This window comes from Cyrtonyx montezumae, unplaced genomic scaffold (assembly GCF_038088225.1).
Source record: "Cyrtonyx montezumae isolate F1298 unplaced genomic scaffold, pur_monq_1.0 scaffold_4, whole genome shotgun sequence".
NCBI classification, from domain to species: Eukaryota; Metazoa; Chordata; class Aves; order Galliformes; family Odontophoridae; genus Cyrtonyx; species Cyrtonyx montezumae.
This window is the reverse complement of record NW_027072045.1, coordinates 31,554,639-31,561,150: the sequence shown is the minus strand read 5'-3', so window position 1 is coordinate 31,561,150 and position 6,512 is coordinate 31,554,639. Positions and strand designations below refer to the sequence as shown.

The window sequence follows — 6,512 nt, the reverse complement described above, 5'->3', positions numbered from 1 at the left end:
TTCTTTTCTTGTAAGTAGAGGTTTAAATGATATGTTTGAAATATTACATAATAATCTGAGATACATGTTGAGAGAACATTAGTTGTCTCTCTCCTGAGCTGTTAAAGTGATATCCTGTATTCATATTTCTGTTTCCCCTGAGCAGTACAGCAGAATAAAGCCTTGTCCTCTGTAAAGTTTGTCTAGAGTTAACCAACAGAAAAGTTAATGTGGCATATAAAGTAATTTATTATATATAGTATATATACTATAGCAAGTATATACATTAATCCTTAAGCACTCAAGTATAAGATAAGTTGATATTTTGCTATGTGGAGACATTCACAATAAAGAAATAGGAAAAATATTGGCAGTAGATACTGAATTAGACATTACTTCATTCTTCACTCCTCTTTTCTTCATCTGTCAAAGAAGATAACAGGAAAATGTATTAAACACTGAAATATCATTATACCGTTACAGCTTTAGGTACTGCATTGGCTCCAAAGTACTGCATGCATTTGCTTAAAGAATGTTGCATGTTTAGCAGGTAACGAGTTTTCATATAAAGCTCTTACCATCTTCCAAATTCAAAGCACTGCAGGAACACAGCCTATCTTTTCATAAGAAGACCCCTATCATTTTTTTCTCTCTGCTCTATGTTCTGCTTTCTGAGTAGCACACAGAAACTACAGGCTCACCAGCTTTTTTGCAGTTTGATTAATAGCTTAATGCATGCTTTCTTCTCATTTTATTTCAAGTTGCTGCCTCATTGACAGTCTCAACTCAAAAGCAAAAGCGTGGCCCCTTGTCTTTTCAGAGCTGGATGTGTTCGTGTTACCATTCATCAGGGTAAATCTGCATGAGACAGTTGTTTCGCTCTGAAGGCAGTGAGCTTTCTCAGCTTTAACAACATAATAGTGAGAAATGAAACAGCAATATGAGGCTCCCTTCAGCCCCTTCTTTTCATTTGCACAAAGGGGTCTTTATTCCCTTTACCCCTTGCAGCAGCAGACACATTACCCTCTCGGCCCATTCAAAGGCTCAATAGACAGTGTTTATGATCCCCCTGCTGCCATTTCGAGTTTCTGTTCCTGCTCCTTTTTTTAACCACCCCTCAGAGTGCATTCAGACTGACCTTTTACTCTGTAATCCCTCAATTCTAGCCCATCGGCCTTCTCTGATTTTCAGGCTGGCCTCCCCTCTGCTCCATAATCCCATCAGCCTATTATGTAGTGGGGTGGGGGTTAGCCCTTCCTTCTACATCATCCCATGTACCACAGAGAGAGTTTAGAGAAACCCAGGAGGAGGCAAGCAAAGCACTTAGATTTTTATGTAAAACAACATTTCTGTCATGACTAAAAACTCAAGGTTCGAACCAGACATTGTGAATGAACTTGTTGGCCTCCTTTCTTTCATGTGGTAGTTTACATACAAGGGGTGCACAAGCCCTCCTTCCTATTTTGCATTCACCAAAGCAAAACACATAATTTGCCCATATGTGACTACATATTTTAACTGGTCTTTCTGACATTTCTTCCATGCACATTTGGAGGAAGCTTCTTCGCTGGGGATTCTAAAAAATAATGGCACTCATATAATTTCTTAATCAGGGAGGATCTTCTGTCAAAACCTCCTTTTAAGATTGCAGTAGGTAGGAAAAACATGGAAAAGGATGAGCAAAAGGAGCATGGAAAAACTGTCAATAGCCTTCCTGTAGGAAGCTACCAGAGTGCTGACAATTAAACTCATATCCATGATGGTGATAACCAAACTCATGCTTAGGACACGATCTCGTGAGTCCTTCTTATTTGCTCCTGGTTCCGTTGTTGTTACTGTTGTTTTACCAGCAGGCATGTAAATTCATTCCTGAGTATTCTGGGTTCTTTCTACTAGCAGGAATAATTTTTCTGACTTGAAGGAATCTAAGCACTTGGAAATTCCATTATTTATGGTGGCATTAATATAAACCTTCAATTAGAGAAAACATTGACAGTGACTGAAAGAAAACTACCATTTTCAGCAAAAAGCGTAAGTCAAAACAACTCTGAACTATACTTGAAAATACAAAGCAGTGAAGCTTTTCAGTTTCTCTTTGGAAAAGCAATACATTCCAACATACTAAAATGACTTGTTAGTTTCTCAAATTGTACAGGTGTGTTATTTAAGTATTTTTTCCCATCATTTTATTTTTATTTTTCTCATGAATGAAGTTTCTAAATACTCTCAATTGAAATATACTATGTTCTGATAATCACAGGATTCCAGGACGTGGTGAATTAAGTCCTAAGTGCTGTAAGACCTGTAATAAAATAATCAAAGTGTGCAATAATGGAATTTCCAGTTTCTTTGGCTGTCTTCCCTTTTTGCTTCCCCAGTATTGAATTCTGCAGATTTTTAGTTCTGGTTTTATTAGAACCTTTTTGAAGCCTTGACCTTTTGCTCTTTGCAGGAAAGTTACAGAATAATCTAGTATTAGTACAATAATTCAACTAAATCTCTTGCCAGCAAGCATCTAGAATCAAAACATAACATTATTATAACTTGCTGAGCCTTTAAAAAAGTAAGTTTAGCAGAGGGCAGAGGACTCAGTTATGAAAATATATACAACTAGAGAAATTCAGAGAGAAGACATTGCAGCATAGGCTAAGTGCTTAAAATCCAGTGAGCATGATTAACAAAGAAGAAAACTTCCCTTCTAAACAAGTTTTAAAGAGTTCTGTCTGTAAATGACCATAGAAACATTATATAACTGTTTTTGAAAAGCAAAGATAGTGGAGAAATACTTAGTGGCAAACTCTTAGCACACTAGATGCATTCCTATAATTCTCTGTGAAGCTATGGATTTTCTCTGCTAATTTCTTCCTTGAATATTGTGGTCATTTTAAGTTGGCTACCCTTAACAAAAATCAATCTAAATGAGATACCTTTCAGCTCATTCCATACCACTTGAAGTTTATCAGAAAATAAACTTGCAGCATCAGTTCCTCTGCAAAATTTGCCTTTAGAGAAGTCAGGAATTTGCCTGCATGAACTCACAGGCAACTCATACAGTAACCTGGGGCAACGTCAGGGAAAATAGTTGTACATCTCCAATATAACCTGTGATTCCAAATTGCTTCAGGCACTTCACTGGAAGTCTGTGGACCAGGGCAGGGGACTCTTTTGCCACTCCAGCTACTGGTCTTTGACTTCTGAACTACCAGACCCAGGTGAGCATTTGGTTCATACATTTTCTGTGAAACTACATATGCTCAATTTAATTTCTGAGAATGGTTCCGTTTTACAGTTTTGTCCCTGTTACATACCTTCCAGTCTCTTCCAGTGATGGCTGTCTGAACAATCCATTTCTGTCAGAGCAGCTAAGTTCATGTGATAAACAGTAATGTGACTTTTCCCATCACTGCCTACATTGCTTCAGAACCATAACAACTTTCCACATTTCAGTGTGCTGTCAACTGCGCTGAATCCTACGCAACAGATCACAAGAACATGGTGGAGTTGCCTACCACAGTGACTACTTTGCCATATCTCAGAACACCCACAAGGAAACACAAAGGACGCTCTGGTTGTTGATTTCATCCTCCATCTCTTTCTTCTATAACAGGGTCTGTCCAAGGCAAATCAACCATAAATTCTAGCCCTGCATTCTTGACAACAGTGGCCACTGGTGGTTATAGACATTGTTTTATTGCATGGGTAAGTTTGTATGCAGTCCTCACTTAACAAACCCACAAGTTCAATTCCAATGAAGAATATTTCAATATAATTCAAAGACCAGAGTCCAACTCTTCTGCATACTAAAATATAAACACATGGACTTGCAATGGAACTGTTGTCACAATGTGCTCACTGCTGTCCAATTTCTTGGTGTGCAATCCAGTTCTGGGAATCTGTACCGTAGACTGTCACAAGAAAGCTGTTATCTACACGGAAGAATTATGTTATCTGGAGATGTCTAATGTCAGAGAAGAGCAATATGACCTGTTCCAGGATTCCATAAAATCAGGGAAAAAAGACACTGAAGACAGAAAATGAACACTCATCTCAAACATCCCTATTTTTACAGCTCAGGTCTCGTTTATCCTAGTTTTTGAATTTTGTCATCAAGTGAACTGTACCAAAAGGGCAAGTATTCTATGAGTGCAGTGCTGCCAGATGTTATCCCACTGTTAACTGCAAAAACACCTGCTTAGGACAGACACCTTCCATGGAGCTGGGTCCATCATTTGGCCTGCACACTTTATCTTTCCTACTGAAACTGTGGTTGACAGTAATACATCATCCAGTCTGGAAGACTTTTTCCTAGAGGTAAAAGAAGTGTCTGGAGACAGGTTCACGTGAAGGAAAAGGGATACCTGAGTTACTTTTAATGCAATGCTTACATATAAACTAAATGTGATAATGGGTTGGGGAATGAAAAAAAAAGTTCTTAATAAAAAAAAAAAAAACAGACACTGGTGAAAGAGCAAATTCTTTACCCAAAACTACACAGAATAGGAGGTGCATGGCACTGAAGATTTCCATATACATAAAGAACTAGCATGAAGATAAGAATCAGGAGGCAGGAGAGGATGGTGGGAGGTCACCACAAGCTGCACAATATGTTCATGTCTTCGAGCATATTTGGAAAAGAGGATGAATAGTAAAGTGAGTGACAGTTTGCTGATAAGACTAACATGTACTGGCTGGTAGGATAAAGCTGATTAATGGAAGTATCATAACCTTGCAATATCAAGTGGCTGTAGGAAGAAATGGCAGATGAAATTTGTAGTAGATAACAGTCATATTGTGGAGACGAAGAAACCTATTACCAAATTTGCATACACAATGGTTAGTTTTGAGCTGACTGAGATAATGGGGTTAGAATATGGAGTTCCAGGAAAACTTGAGCATAGTACTATGTAAAGGTCATATAAGGAAATTGAATGCTTAGAGTTATCAGAAAAGTAACTGAGAAGAAAACAGAAAACATTGTACCTCACATCAAATGCAGTACATTGGCACATGCTATCACTCACAGTTCCCAACCAACTATCTGAAAAAGTATGTCATGGGATCAGAAACACTGAGGGGCAAACACTGTCTGATCAAACAGTTGGAATAGTTTTTATACAAGGAATGGCTGAATTGACAAATTTTTCAGTCCGGAGAGAAAGCTGACCAACTGCTTATAAGCTAGCCAATTTAAAAATTACCAACAGAAATGTTTGCTCTCCTTTCCAGAAGAGACATTACAATAAAACAAAGTTCTAAATCACAGACAGGAAAAAGGACTTTACATTCTGCTCCGTGAGGCTACAAAACTACACCACAAGATGCTGCAGCTGTCATAAATGGACAGAATTCAAAAAGATATTCTACATATTAAAGGAAAGAAAACCCACTGAGGTCCATTAAACAGAGAATCTTTGGTTCAGAAGTGCCATAAGCATCTACCAAGAGGTAATCCAGGATTTTAAGGAAGCATTGCTATGTGGCTCCCTAGTTCTTACACTCTTCTCTTACAGTCTGCTCTTACAATCTGCCCTTGTTGAAGAGAGGGTAGCAAATACATGGGCCTTTAGCTTGAGCTGCCAGAGGTGTGTGAATATTCTATGACTTAAACACCTCTCAAAAGCAAGTGAAAAATCATGTTTTGTATCACAGAGTAAAAGAATGAGAAAGACTCAAACAGTAAGATTTGAAAACCCTATACCTTGTTGTTGGACTATCCTCTTCCTCTTGTATCCTCTTTGTATCATATAATTTTTCATCTTTACAATAACTTCTTAACTCAGTAGGCACTAAAGAACTCTATACTGCTGTTTGGTCATGTGATAAGATGATAACATCAAACCCTTTCTGGTCACAGCCATCCTTAACACAAGGAACAAACTGCATTCTCCTATTTGGTTGCCAGTTCACGGAGTTCTCCTGCTGCTTTTATTTTCCACAGCAATTCATATGTGCCTCCACTGCAGCTTCTGAGTGCAAGGACAGACGCTGTCACTCTCAGTGTCACTAGCAGTGACCTTCCACACAATAAATGAAAATGAAATAGATGAAAATAGAAATAATTTATAGCTTCTGTCTGTCTTTAGTTCCATCCGCACTTGAGGCACCTCACTCACCAGACCCTGGTTATCCAGACCATCAGAACTCAGTAGCTGTTGCAGTTCTCCCTTGCTATGTACTATACTAAATGATTTGTACTCAGGTCTTATCCTTATCAGGATGAAGAGGCGTGTGGAGGATACATGTTTACACATGAAAGCACTCCTAATGTAAACGGACAAGTCCTTCACTAACAAAGGGCAGGCACAAAGATCTGGTGGTTTGCTTATATTAGCAACAGAGAAAAGCATCAACAGCTTTTCTTTTTTCTGTATTTTCCAAGGCTGTTGTTGATAAAGTACCTGCATCCACATCAGTTTTCCACGAGTAAGTTCCTACTTTGAAGCTGGAATTTGTCAGTCCGTTCAACCACTGAAGCAGAGGACTGAGCTTCAGACTGGAAGTTATTGCTACATTTTGAAGGACTTCATGTCCAA

General features: G+C 38.4%; 1 long non-coding RNA gene across 2 annotated transcripts; it reads right to left on the bottom strand.

Annotated features, from left to right (window-relative positions):
- Positions 1-243: 243 nt before the first annotated feature.
- On the bottom strand, positions 244-6,161 carry LOC136054927 (uncharacterized). Of its 2 annotated transcripts, XR_010622789.1 has the most exons (4): positions 6,093-6,161; positions 5,678-5,993; positions 1,453-1,555; positions 253-402 (listed from the first exon to the last, which is right to left on the bottom strand). It is a non-coding gene; the product is annotated as an uncharacterized LOC136054927 (long non-coding RNA). The 2 variants fall into 2 exon arrangements; XR_010622788.1 differs by having other exon boundaries at positions 244-1,555.
- Positions 6,162-6,512: the final 351 nt, after the last annotated feature.